General features: G+C 39.7%; 1 protein-coding gene across 1 annotated transcript in view; it reads right to left on the reverse strand.

Moving 5' to 3' along the window:
* The window catches only part of CCDC192 (coiled-coil domain containing 192), a 211,634-nt gene that overhangs the window by 1,146 nt on the left and 195,174 nt on the right, over positions 1-15,314 (reverse strand). The window lies entirely within an intron of this gene.

Here is a 15,314-nt window from a genome sequence, read left to right on the forward strand (position 1 = left end):
ATCACAAAATTTACCTGCTGAAAGAAGCAGGTAAATCCTATTAGACTTAAGCAAGACCACCCTCCTTACCACTCTCACCCAGAGAGTGAGATTTCCACCATAAAATCATTTCTCTGAGTTATATAGAGGGAAGACATCAACTATAAAAAGGGATGTCAACAACTTGGGTATCACCGTAGGAATACTCGAACTAATGGTGTATGAATTAATGGTATTGACGGTTAATTAGTATAATTAAAGGTCCAGCATTTACTCAGTCCTCAGTGTAAACCAACCGCACAGCTGCACCCGAAGGCAACATAACTGCCAGTCCAGGATACAAATGCCTGCTACTATTGTATACCTGTACACCTGCTAAAGATAGGGCACCTGTGCTGTGATTTTCCATGTAGGTGGGGAATCACCCCCTTCTCAGCAAATAAAACTAATTTTCAGGTTTTTTTTTTTGTAATTTTCCCAAATGATCATGAGACAAAAGCTTGAGCATGGAATTACACAGTGGGCAGGATAGTTTTGGCCTCACAAAAGTGATAAGAGGAAAGATGAGATGTTTTCTGCTCTTAGAAATTGTTATTAGCAATATACTACATTTCAAGATTCCATGGAGATGTTTTTGTTCTGAATATTTGAACTTTTACCATAATATTGATGGAGATGGTAGTTGATGTACCTTTCTCTAAAAGCAATGAAAAATATCTCCATGTCTCAAAGGAGCATTTAGTTTGTTGCCTCTGCAATAGGCTTGTGCTTTTAGGCCCAGGAGAGTTAGTCCACTTGGCAGGAGGCCTTCATTATCTGCTGTTACACCAGGGTCTCACCTTTTGTTTCATCTGACCAGAGCTCTGCTGTCCGATACGGTAGTCACTAGCCACATGTGGCATTAAGCAATTAAATGTGGCTATATGAAATGAGATGTACTGGAAGTATAAAATACACATTTGAAGGGATCCTGAGTGGCTCAGTCAGTTAAGCATCTGACTTTGGCTCAGGTCATGACCTCATGACTCATAGGTCAAGCCCCTCATTGGGCTCTGTGCTGACAGCGCGGAGCCTGGATCCTGATTCAGATTCCGCGTCTCCCTCTCTCTCTCTCTGCCATCCCCTCTCACACTCTGTCTCTCTCTCTCTCAAAAACAAAATAAACATGACAAAAAATAAAATGCACATTTGATTTTGAAGACTTAATTTGAAAGAAATGTGAAATATCCCATTATATTTTAAAAATTGGCTATATATTAAAGCAATAATATTTTAGGGATATATTGTGTTAAATAAATTTTATCTTATTTTTCAGAGAGAGAGCACAAGTGAGGGAGAGGAGCCGAGAGACGGGGGAGAGAGAGAGAGAGAGAGAGAGAGAGAGAGAGAATCTTAAGTATGTGAAGCCTGATGTGGAGCTCAATCCCATGACCCTGGGATCATGACCTCACCTGAAATCAAGAGTCACATGTTTAACTGACAGAGCTATGCAGGTGCCCTAATAAAATATATTTTAAAACAATATTCACTCATTTATTTTTACTTTTTAAAAAATGTGACTACTAGAGAATTTAAAATACCAGTATCAAATGCGGCAGGCATTTGTGGCTCTCATATTTCTGTTGATTAGTGTTGGGCTAGAGTTTCCTTTTGGAGGAACACTTTCTAAAACCCACATAGATGGGTTCCTCGTAGATGGTCCTGTTTAACATGTACAGTTGTTATTTGGGAGTGAGGACTGTTGAGGCTTTCAACCATTAGCATACAGATCATTTCTCTGTTGCCATTGAAGGTGTATGCATGGAAATCTGGGCTGGGAGAATACGTTCTTAGGGGTTGAGGTGAGTTCCTACAGAAGAGGAAAGAAAAGACAGGAAGTGGAAGTAATAGACAGTGAGAAGACAGGAAGGAAAGGAACAGTGGGCAGTATAGGGAAGGTTGGGCATTGGTGAGGCTCAGGGATGGAGAAGGTAATCAGGAGCCTCCCTCCCTGATATATGTGCCTGTCCCCTTTCTCTTTGACCTCTTCTTCAATCATTTCTTGCTCTAGTTGTTCTTCTGTTTTCCAGAAGAGTTATTTTCCACCAATTTGCATAATAAAGAAAGGAGTTTAGTGCCATTACAAAAGGCAAACTGGTCAAAAGTGCCTGTCTTGTTTTGTTTTGTTTTTTAATAATGCAATATAGGTGGAATAATGTGTTCATCTAATTTCAGTGATAAAGGGGTAAAAATGCAACAGGACGCCATTACATAGGCCATCACTGTTACTAAGTCTATATCCTCTGTCTCTGCCCTCCCAGGAGAGAATAGTGTGGACAGAAGGTAGAAAGAGAAGCAGGGTGTCTTGGTCAGCCTAGGCTGCCATAACACAGAACCACACCATTGACTTGGTGGCTTAAATGACAGAGATTTATTTTCTCACAGTTCTGGAGGCTGATGGTTTGAGATCAGGGTGCCAGCATAGTTGGGTTCTGGTGAGAACTCTGCCTGGTTTACAGAGAGCCACCTTCCCACTGTGTTCTCACTTGGTACTGAGAGAGACCACAAGCACTCTGATGTTTTCTTTTAAAGGCACTAATCTCATGACCCCACCCTTATGACCTCATTGAAACCTATTTACTCCCAAAGGCACCATATCTCCAAATCCTATTACATTGAGGTTAGGGCTTTGACATATGAATTTTGTTGGGGATACAATTCATACTGTAGCACAGAGAAAAGACAACCTAAAAAAGAGAGAGAACCTGAGGGCTTTGATTCCCTCTGTATTGTTTTCACGCGTTACGTGAAAATGCTGATAAGGAGATAAGCCAAAGTACATATATACACCAGCTCCTTTAGATTCCACATTTAAGTGATATCATGTAGTATTTGCCTTTCTCTATCTGACATATTTTACCAAGAATAATGTACATAAAAGCTGAACTCATAGAAAAAAGTTGAGTGGGGGTTACTAACAGGATGGGGAGTGGAGGAAATGGAGAGGTGTTGGTTAAAGTGTGCAAATTTCTAGTTAGAATCTTCTGAGTATCTATTGTGTTGTGTAATGATTATAATTAATAATACAGTATGGCATACTTGAAAGCTGCTGGGAGAATAGATCTCAAATATTCACTCCACACAATGGAAATGGTAATTATGTGATGGGTTGGTGTCCTTAGCTAACAATATGGTGGCAGTCATTTTGCAAAATACACATGTATCCAGTGAACACATGGTACATTTTAAACTACACAATGTTCTATGTCAATTATATCTCAATAAAACTGGGGTGGGGGGTAAGTATATATACCAAGAAGGGAATTTCTCATACAGCTGTATTTTACGATTCAGTATTTTACCATTTAATGACCTCTTCACACATAGAATAAAAATATTTTTGTTCCATTTCTAAACACATTACAAATCACAAAAGTGTTTTAAACCTCTTCAGTAAAGTGGGGGACTCCAGGAGTCTCACATCCTATTTGTAGTGGAAATAGCCCAAGGCCACCCAGTGATTCATCCAGAGTCCACCACTAACCTTTGCATGATCTGACCTGCCCTGTTCTCCTGGAGTCCAGGCTCCCTTATCTGAATGCTCCCCACAGCTCTACACGTCCCCACATCTCGAACACTGGTGGTCTTTCCTCGATTTTCACTAGCAGATCAGATAGTCATGCCAAGGTTGGGTCTGCCTGAAGCATTGAAGATTCTGTCACCTGACCAGATAATCGAAGGTTTATCCCCATACCCAAGGGCTCCATGAGACAGAGAGCAAAGAGAAATTCTTCTGCCAAAGGGAGGGAGCAAACCTGATTAGCCACAGTCAGGGTATGGAAGTCATAATTGCTATAGTTGTAGAGGTTTTTACCAGCACATGCCATTTTTCATGATTTCCCGTTTTTCTGCTTCAACTTAAAATAAGTGTGAATGAGGATGATGGCTTAGGGTCATGGCAAAGAGGAGGCCAGAGAAAAGATGGTGACAGTTGTGCGTGCTTAAAAAGGTTCAGAAAGAACACTGACAACAGGAGCATTCTTCTTTCCAGAGCTGGGGCAGACTGTGCTCACTATTTTCTTTTCTTTTTTTCTTAAAATTTGATATAAATCCAAGCTAGTTAAGATAGAGTGGAGTAATGGTTTCAGGAGTAGAATTTACTGATTCATCACTTACGTGTGACACCCAGTGCTCATCCCAACAAGTGCCCTCCTTCATGCCCATCACCCATTTAGCCCATCCCCCCACCTACCTCCCCTCCAGCAACCCTCAGTTTCTTCTCTGTGCTTAAGAGTCTGTAATGGTTTGCCTCCCTCTGTGTTGTTATCTTATTTTTCCATTCTTTCCCCTGTGTGAATCTGTTTTGTTTCTTAAATTCCACATATATATGTTCACTTTTCTACGTAGCCTTGAAAAGACAAAAGGCCCAGAAGAAAATGTGACATTTGCCTTTGGCTATTTCCAACTTCTCCTTTTTAATACCCTTAAAATTTTCATGCTCTTAGCAAAGTGCCACATGACAAGTTATGTCAAAAATACTAATAACTAGGGGCGCCTGGTTGGCTCAGTCAGTTAAGCATCTGACTTTGGCTCAGGTCATGATCTCACCGTTCATGGGTTCGAGCCCCACGTCAGGATCTGTGCTGACATGACAGCTCGGAGCCTGGAGCCTGCTTGGGATTCTGGGTCTCCCTCTCTCTCTCTCTCTGCCCCTCCCCCACTCACACTCTGTCTCTTTGCTCTCAAAAATAAATAAACATTAAAAAAATGTTTTTAAATGCTAATAACTAAATAGATAACAGCAGAGGTATTAATTCTGTAGTTTGAGTAGCTTAGAAACTTAGACTTCTCTTAGAATGTGTATTTTGGGTCCATCCGATCTCACCTGTATAGGAATTATATCTGCAGTATCCCTAATTTATGCTTTTCTAAGGGAGTGGCTCTCAGGCACTGGGGTCCCTCAAGCTCTTTGTAAGTCAGCTGCCACTTGTAATCAATGAGCAAAATTTGCATTTTACTTTCAGTGCAGCTGCACGTTGGTAAAGAAGTATCTGGTGGGTAGAAAGCTGTAATGGACAGACTGGAGAAGAACAGGATACAGCTCATTAATTAGAGAAAGGACATGGGGTGTAACACTAGGATGGAAGGCCTCCATCATGTGAAAACGTGGCTTCGTGCATCTGGGAAGTTAATAGTCTCATGTCAACAGTGATAAATTATTGAAGGTTGACCCAGTGAATGTCTGGGAGGCTGTTTTTAGATTTTCTAAATACTTGTATCTAAAAAGGGATGTTCGCCTTTCGATCCCTTTGCTAATGCCACCGCCCAAAAGCATTAAATGAACACAGAAATACTAAGAACCACTGATCTAGTTTCTTTTTTCTTTTTCTTTTCTTTATTTATTTTGAGACAGAGAAAGAGAGTGAGAGAGAATCCCAAGCAGGCTCGGTGCTGTTAGCACAGAGTCTGATGTAGGGCTCGATCTCACAAACCGTGAGACCATTACTTAGTCCAAAATCAAGAGTCAGACGCTCAACTGACTGAACCACCTAGGCACCCCTGATCTGGTTTCTGCTTCACATGCCTCGAACAATGGGAAGCACACTTCTCCCTGGTCGGGTACCCATGGTCATTTTAAACATTAATTCACCTGTAATTAGTCTCTGGGACCCTGCACATAGAGAATGAGTCAGATGTGTTGTTGACTCCTGTAATCACCATTCCACGGCTGGGTAGGGGAGAGGCGGCTAGGAGTTAGGCCCAAAAGGACATTCAGGATTTAGCCTAAACAAACATCTCCACCGGATACTACCACATGAACGTTTACTTTTCTCTCTGCTTTTCAAGCTAATGACCAAAGCTGCCAAGTATTTACTCAATAAGAGAGACTCTTCCCAGTGAGGTGATTAAATACCTTATTTCATCAGAGCCACCCAGGATTATTGTTTGGCCTAAAAGACTATGTCAGCTTCCTCCTCTGTACGAATGCCCATCACTCTGACTCACCTTCATGTGGTTTTGGAAGCTGTATATATTTCTCAGTAACCACACGGGAGTCCAGTTTCATCTATTGCCATACTTGGACTTGAAAATTGGCTCATCCTTGTAAATATATTTCTATCATTACTTGAATAATAAACAAAACTTCAACAATAACCTTCATAGTTTTCTGTCCTTCTGTAGATGTTCACAGTTATCATCTGAGAATAGTAAGTCTCTAAAATAAAGGATTCTCGCCACCTTTTTTTTTTTTTTTTTTTGCATTCTTATAGCACATGTTTTTATGTCTTAAAAATCAGATTAGTCTTGGGGCACCTGGGTGGCCCAGTCAGTTAAGCATCCAACTCTTGATTTCAGGTCATGATCCCAGGGTCCTGGGAACAAGCCCTGCATCAGAGTGAAGACTGCTTGGGATTCTAGCTCTTTCTCTCTGTCCCTCTCCCCTGCTTGCACGCTTTCTCTCTCTCTCTAAAATAAATAAAAAATAAATCAGGTTAGTCTTACTACTTGAAGTTTCCTCTCTTCAGTGTTTTTATTTATACATGAGATCATGATGTGAGCCTAAATCAAGAGTCAGATGCTTAACCAACTGAGCCACCCAGGCACCCCTGCCCATCTTAGTGTTTACTGAAATGGTTAATTCTCTCTTGCCCAGCACCATGTACTACAGTTTAAGTATTGGAATAGCTTTATGTCTGGTCAGACTGCCTCTGGTACTTGCCCTTTCAATTTGGTTTCCTCTCTGCAGAGAGGTCTCATTGAAATACAAGTTGGGTCTTAATAATCTTTTGTCTAAAATCTTCCAATCATTTTTCATCTCATATAGACTCAAAACCCACCTGCTTATATACTATATAATCTGGTCCTCTTTTGCCTCACTGACACATCTGTCCTTCCTTTCATCGTTCCTAATAGACCAGGCATGTTTCTACCCAGGGCCTTTATATTTGCTATTTCCTCAGTCTGGATAATTGTACCTTTGATGTATACATGACTAGCTTCCTCAATTGCTTCCAGTCTCTCCTCTCCAAAGTCAACTTCACCCAATAAAGCCTAATTTCAACCCAGCCCCCACTACTGGACAAGTCAAATCCCTGTTCCCTGCTTTGTTTTTTTCTGACATGCTATATCTGTTTCATTTTTATCTTCTTGGTAGTATCTCCCTACCTCACTAGAACAAGAGCTCCATGAAGGCAGAATTCATTGACTGCTTTGTTTACTACTGTAATTTCTGTACCTAAAGCAGTGCCTGGCACATGTGTTAGGTCATTTGTTAAGTGAATAAATGAATGAAAGTTAAGTGTATATATGATACAAAACCATTGTAGGAATGGCCAGTCCAAATGTTTCCACTGATGCATCACTAGGATGGTTCCTAGATTTCCTCCCCAGGTACCTATTTTCTTTGCACAAAGCTTTTCACAACTGCATTTTCCCCAGATAATAAACTTTTGTGATTGGACAACATTGCACTTAACATCTATGAATTTAAATTTTTGTTTAAATAGAAAGTTGGAAAAGTTAGAATAGATCTCTTCCAGATCTGTGACTTAGCTTCTATGAGCTATAAAAATGGTTCTCCATGCTGACACCTAGGGACTTGCATCAATACAGAGAAGCAAAAGTCTCACTGCTGAAATTCTGCTTGAGCGAATCTAGGAGGGTGTCTGGGAATCTGTGGCTTTACAGGGCGCCCTAGGTGATTCTGATGATCGGCCAGGTTTTGACAGTTGAATTTCTGCTGACCTGTAATAGGCATGGCAAACTAAATTTCTGGCTAAATCCTAAAAGGTAAGTCGGAAATCTCCCAGGCATGCCTCTTCTTGACAAGGTTGCAGTACACACAACAGAAGAGCAATCACATCTATTATACTCTCACTGCCTCTCCCTTGTTACCTGACAAGGCTCTGCCTGTGAATGTTACCAGCTGACTGGCTGTATCCGTGGTCCTCCCCTCCCTCCCCCCACAATTTGCTTAAATCTCAGCAACATCTTGCCAGTTCTCATTTGGCTGAGTCATCTCCAGAATCCAGAGAAAATGATGAATGTTTGGAAGTTTGTTTGTATTTGTTTTTGCTTTTGTTTCTGTTTCTCAGTGGATAGATGGATGTATTTCTTCAAAAATCGACCTGGAAAGGAAAAGTCTCTCTTAGGAGATTTCTCTGCTTGAGAGATCTTCCCTTGGGGGCAAGTAAAGTGAGTCACAAACTTTCATAAGAGTTTAACATTTGCAACCACTACAGAGGGGGGCAAGCGAAATCCCCTTCTGTAGATCTGAATCCAGGATTTTCTTCCTGGAACTTGATGGAGTCAATTGATAATGCCCAAGAAGACTTAGAGAGAGAGATATGAAGGTACTAGCTTGGGAGGTGGGAGGAACTTGTTGATGTGGAAAAGCAAGTGAGGACATCTCAAAGATGATGCCACAAAATGAACATAGGCTGCTACGTGATGGGAGATGGGGGAAACACCCAGTGGCCAGATGTTGGATGGTAGGCATAGTGCCGCTCTGTGTCTCACTTTCCGTCTATACCACTAGGGTAAATTGTTATATCCGGGTAAAGGTAGGACAATGTAGGACAACTTGGTCCATTGCTGCCTTTCAGGGCAGGTTGCCTTCCCACCCTCTTCAGGGTCTCAGATCATACCAGATTATTCTACAAGAAGGAGTTCTTCAACACGATTGGGGAAACAACAGAAACATGGTTAGCATCACAATGCATGTGAGTTATGCCAACAGGTAGTCAATCTAAGCAGAAGGAAGGTTTTTTTTGGAACCTCTTTTACCTTTTCCTACAAGTAGGATCTGAAGTTCCCTCCTATAATTCTGCCTCCTTTGAAGAGGATAGTGGGTTAAGCACAATGACCGACAGCCTGGCTAGAGGCCCAAAAGTGAAAATGGATCCTGGTAGGAGAAAAGGAAATTCACAGGAGGGAGATATGTAGGAGAGTATGAGAAAAGAAGAAAAAGAAGAGATAATATTTGAAGGACTATTTCTATGCTTATCTGCAGGATAATCAGTATGGACTCGAAGTTAATTGGAGGAATCAGCATAAAGATGATTATATATCATTTGGACTACGTTGTTGCACTAGGGTCTAACAGTGAGACTCTTCCCTACTTTTCTTCTTGATGCACAGAGGTTATATGAGGCTAATTCTATAGAATGAAGAATGCCAATTTAGTAGTTTACATTGATTTTCAAATAGTTCCTTGTGATAGTTTCTGGTATTGCATGGTTTTGGAAATTATATGGTGATATAGTAAGGATAGTATTGGCAGTATTATTCTTGGAAAATGACAATAAAAATTGGTGATTTTTTATGGAAAAAGATAGGATAAATAATTCTTCTTTTCTGCAGATCAGGATTTTGCTTGTATAAACTATGCAGAAGAATGGGTTTTGTGGACAGGAGGTGCAAGTCATTTTGATAGAGTTGACGGTGCCATTAAATGTCCCTCACAAAAGGACACTTGGATGCAGTCATTTTTCTGTAAAATTTTGAGTAACATGGCAGCTAGACCTCATAACATAATGGCTTCTTCTCTTCCTTAAGTTTTATTGTGGCCCTCATTTTCTTCCTTTTTATTAGCCCTGGAATGATCATAACCGCATCACTGAATTTTACCAGCCTCCTAGGTCTAGACTCAGCCCTTGTTGGATGAAGATAAGAAATGTATGCTTAAGAGATAATAAATTGCAAAAAATACTATAGTGACAAAGACTCTATTGACCAAACTTTGTTTAGGTTCTTCTGATCCCTTTTCTCTACTATTCCTCATCCTTAAACCTTGTCGTCAAGAGCCGGTGGCAGAGAGAATTCTGCTAAATCACTTTATCGAGAATCCCCACCCTTTGTGTCTGATCATCCTCCATACCTGATCAAATTCCTCATCCTTCACCACAGCCCAGGTGACATCTGGTCGCCTTGGCCTGCCTTCCCTCACATTCATTTCCTCTCAACACCATGCCACCCCCCGCTATAAATCCCAACTTGTGCTTGTCATATTCAGCATCCTCTCTCCTCCTATTGTGTTATTCTCAACGCTAATTTCAGTAGTCCTCAATAAAGTCTTCCTTATTTTTTTTAACAAATGTCAGGATAGTTTTTTTCCCCCCTTAAAAAATACCAGTTGAAGGATCACACAGGATTGATTTAAATTGTTGATTTATGTTACCCTGGAATACTAAAAATGATAAAATCACCTGCTGCTGGTACTGGCCAGGTTGAATCTTTACATCATGCAGAATAGTTCTCCAAGCGGTGAATGTTCCTTCGTTAGAGAATGACATTGATGAGTTTAATTACTGAGATTTTTAATTATGTAAAGCATCAACCAGAGGAAGCTCTTAGGGCTCCATCCATAATTCTCAGCAAGCTTGTCAGAGTACTTTAGAAATAGGGAGGTATGGTAGTCAGAATAGTGCCCTCCCCCCAACAAAGATGTCCACAAAGTTATACAGAATAAGCGACCCCAAAGATGTCCCCCAAACTGTGAATATGCTATCTTACATGACAAAAGGGACTTTACAGATGTGTATAAGTCAAAGATTTTGAGATGGGAAGATTATTCTAGATTATCTGGGAGGATCTTACCTAATCACAAAGTTCCTTAGAGGAAGGAGGTGGAAAGTCAGAGACAAAGAAATTCCTGAAGATGTTACTGCTGGCTTTGAAGACAGAGAAAGGAACCACATGCTAAGGGATGCAAGTGGCCTATAGAAGCTGGAAAAGGCAAAGAAACAGGTTCTGCCTTAGAGCTGCTGTAAGGAACACAGTCTGTTGATGCCTTGATTTTAACCTAGTAACATCTGTTTTGGACTTGTGATCTCCAGAATTATAACATAATAAACTTGTGTTGTTATAAGACACTAAACTTGTGGTAGTTTGTTACAGCAGTAATAGGAAGCAAATATAGAAGGGGAAACTAACAAGTATCTGAGTAATGAGAAAAATCTATCCATTATAGGATTCCCAGAAAGCTCATTTAGGTGTAAAGTCACCAAAGACTTGGATGTCCACAAAGCACAACTGAAGGTGTCCAAACATCCAGAGAGTTCTGGATTCCAGACCTTCTTGCATCCTCTGGAATCCTATACCATTGTTATTCTCTCTTCCTTACAAATGTTAACCTTCCTACTGGCTCCAAGCCATTATCACTTAAATGTACTCATTTGGTACCATCTTAAAAAGGAAATAAAACCCTTTCAGTGCTTAATGCCCTTTCATCTATTGCTCTATCACTATTGTCCCCTTTACTGTCAGAGAGTTGTCTATACTCTGACTCCCTTTCCGCATACCTTTCTCATTGTTAACCCAGTGCACTCTAGCTTTTGTTTTCCATTACATTATTCACTTTGGCCTTGCTGAGCCTACTGGTGTTACAGAATCCATCGGACTTGCTTTAATGTTCATCTTGAATGGCCTCTGAACATTTGCAATTGTTGACAGCCTCCCATAACACTCTTCCCTTGACTTCTGTAATAGGACACTGTTTTCCTCCAAACTTTCTGGCTACTCCTTTAGTCTCATTTTGTGGGTTCCTCTTCAGAGTAATTATTGCCTGGAGATCCTTGAACTCTTGGTCTTAAGCTTTATTCTTACTCTCTATGGGTATTCTCTGTGGCCTTGGTTGCAATCTATTTGCGTGAATGCTGCCCCAGTTTACAACTCGAGGGGAGACCTGAGCTCTGAACCTGGGGCTCCCTCCATTGAACTCATTTTGTAACTTCCAAAATTAATTTCCTTTCTGTATTCCCTAGCTGAGTAAAATGGCAACATCACACATCTTCCACTAAAATCAGAAATCTGAGCATTATTTTGGATTTCTCCCTTACTCTTATCCTCTTCCATCTCTCTTGTCACTAAGTCCTCTTGATTCATATGTCTAAATAGCTCTTAACTTTGTCTAATTGTCTCCATACCCATTAGATCAGGCAATATACGCTTGTAACATCCTTCAGCTTGTACTTGTCATTCAAAAACTGTGTTCTTAATTTCCATAGAGTACTATTTTATGAAGAACTTTCCTAGACTCCATTATTTCTTCATGTTAGTCACTTTATGGAAATATAATAGATGGCCATAAGGAAATAACGTTTGGTGGTACTCACTTTTCAGATGATACAAATGGACTTTACAATGACACACCTGAGAATTTGGACTTCTGTTGTTGGGATCTCCAAGGTTCAGCTCAGAAGAGATCAGGAAAAATGTGGGTTTTAGAGAAGAAGTCCTGTAGTTAGTTGAAGTGCATGAGAGACAATGGCAGAGTTGAAGTGGGTAGGAAAATATCAAAGTGCACCCTTGAGAGGAATAGTTCACAGAAACAGGCACTGCTTATCAATCTTACCTCCTGTACAAGTGTAACTTCTTCTTAATTGTTTTTTTACTTTTATGCAACTTGCCTTTGGTTTACATTTCACAGTAAGAAGATAGCAGTAAGAAATGGACTCAGGGAAGGGTGAATGCCCAGGGATGTCTCTGCTAAGGTAAATTAGAAGCATAAAAAAGCTCTGTTCTTGGGGCACCTGGGTGGCTCAGTCAATTAAGTATCTGACTTCAGCTCAGGTCATGATCTCATGGTTCATGGGTTTGAGCCCTGCATTGGGCTTTGTGCTGGTATTTCTGTGCTGGCAGCTTGGGACCTGGAGCCTGCTTTGGTTTCTGTCTCTCTCTCTCTCTCTCTCTCTCTCTCTGCCCCCTCCTTGGCACTCTGTCTCTCTCTCAAAAATGAATAAACATTAAAAAAATAAAAAAAAAGCTCTGTTCTTGATGACAGTGTATGGAACGAGGTTCTTTCAATTCCTCCTAATGGAATGCCATTCCAATTTTATCAGCTTGATTTTATTTTTTGAAATGTCAAGATGTAATTTCATCTTCAAATTACAGAACATAATTCAAAAGTGATGGAGAAATTCCCCATGAGGGAATTCAAACAAACTTTTCTTTATTAGGAAATCTTTTGATATTTGGTACAAATGTTAATTTTCATAGATATTTTCCCCACTAGTTACCTCTTTCATCACATAATTTATATGCCTTCAAAACATTATCAAAGCTAATGGCAAAGGAGTTATTTTCAGGGTGGGCTTAAACTGAAAGCACTATAGAGAAGCACAAAAAGATGCCTAGGCAACTATTGAAATTCTTAGCAAAATGCTTCTATTCTGATACTGGAAAGTTTTGTAATATTTTTTAAATGTATTATATATTAGTATTTGAAAAATAATATATATAATTTTTAGAGGTGTCAAATAACTTATATAACTATGATTTCACTTTGTCTCCTCTTTCCATATCACTCCCCTTCATAATTGTAAGAAATGAGGGAAAGAGAGAGAAAAGGTAAGTGAGAAAGGAAATAAACATTTGCATAGCACCTACTGTGTCACTTTACTAAGAACTTGCTCAGCAAATCACACAAAGCACAATAAATGTTTATACCTGGTTTTCATTATTACAACCATTACCACCACAATTCTTGGATAGGCCGTGGGTATGAAATACATTGGCCACTTTTTGTCCTCATCGACCCACCTACCCTTACCATCAGGTACCCATGCAAGCCCAATGTAAGCCCCGTCCCATTGGCATCTCCTGCAGGTCTGGAGTCACAACTTATCCTTTAGGAAATATTCTGAGCATTTCTCAGTTGTTTATGGAATATTCCTGGCTTTGAAATAAGAAAGTAATAGGCTGGGTGTCTCATTCATTTTTGTTTCCATCTATTATTAATTTCTGATCCAGAAAAATGCTAAGATAATAGGAATGCTAGGAACTGGCAGCAGGATTACCATTAAGACTTGTGGGCATTTATTCTGGCTACTTTCCAAGATGGCCCTCCCAGTGTCCTTTGGTTCTAACCAGCTGGATAAATAAAAGCTTAGGGGCACATTAATTTTCATCAGGGTAAGTTCTCATTTTGTCTCTAGCTTAAGATATATCATTTAATTATTATTTAAATTATTTAATGTGAACTAATTAGTCAGCTCTTTTCTTCACACCACTTGAAGTGAATCTTCAAGTGGCAAAGTATACCCAAAATTGTGAAAGTATTTGTTACTTTTTTCTTTTAATTTTTTTTTACTGTTAATTTATTTTTTGAGAAACAGAGTGAGACAGAACATGAACAGGGGCGGAGAGAGAGAGAGGGAGGCACAGAATCAGAAGCAAGCTCCAGGCTCTAAGCTGTCAGCAGAGAGCCCGACGCGGGGCTTGAACTCATGAACCATGAGATCATGACCTGAGCCGAAGTGGTATGCTCAACTGACTGAGCCACCCAGTTGCCCCAAGTATCTGTTACTTTTTAAGACTCAGTTTGGATTTAATCAATTATGCAAGATTATTTTTACTAGGAATTAGACTCAAGGATTTAATATTATATTATGAATACAGATAGTACTCAAGTTATAATGCCTCACCTTTACAGTTTTTGACTTTATGATGGTGTGAAAGTGATATACATTCAGTAGAAACCATAGTTCAAATTCTGAATTTTGATCTTTTCTGGGGGTAGCAATATGGAGTATGATATTCTGTCATGATACTGGGCAAGGGACTGTGAGTCATAGCTTCCTGTGAGCCACATAATCATGAAGGTAAATATCTGATATGTTTACAATCACTCTTTACCCATGTAGCCATTCTGTTGTTCACTTTCAGTACAGTATCCAATATATTACATGAGATATTACAAACTTGGTCACAAAGTAGTCCTTGTGTTAAATGATGTTTCCCAGTTGTAGGCTAGTGCAAGTATTCTGAGCACATTTAAGGTTGGCTAGGCTAAATAAACTATGATGGATATTCTGTAGGTGAGTTGTATTAAATGCATTTCTGACTAACAGTGTTTTTAACTTAAAGTGGATTTATCAGAACATCATATCATTACAAGCCAAGGAACATCTGTACATGAGTCAGGGTGATTTCAACTCCAAATAACAGATCAGGTGACTATCACCAACTTAGACAATGGAGAGTTTATTATTGTATGTAAGGTGAAATCTGGGGAATTGCAGGGTTAGCTCACTTTGTGGCTCAGGAAAGCCAGGTTGGCTTCTCTTGTTTGTCCTTCCTATTTGCAAGATGGCTATATTCTTCACAGGATGTTGTCTAAAAGTTGGAAGAGAAAGGAGTCTTGGTCTGTCCTTTTTAAGTATTAAACTTTCCATGATGCTCTCAGCAGAATTTACCTTATTCACTTTAGTCCATAGTTATATCATATTCCTAAAGAATCCCTTGACAAGGAAATAGAATGACTATGATTGTTTAAAACTAGTAAACATACATGTTCCTTGAAGTACATTATCTGCCTAAATGATGAATAAAATTGGAGTTGTATTAAGAAGGAT

Source organism: Panthera pardus, unplaced genomic scaffold, assembly GCF_024362965.1.
Source record: "Panthera pardus isolate Hobbes unplaced genomic scaffold, ASM2436296v1 HiC_scaffold_2, whole genome shotgun sequence".
NCBI classification, from domain to species: domain Eukaryota; kingdom Metazoa; phylum Chordata; class Mammalia; order Carnivora; family Felidae; genus Panthera; species Panthera pardus.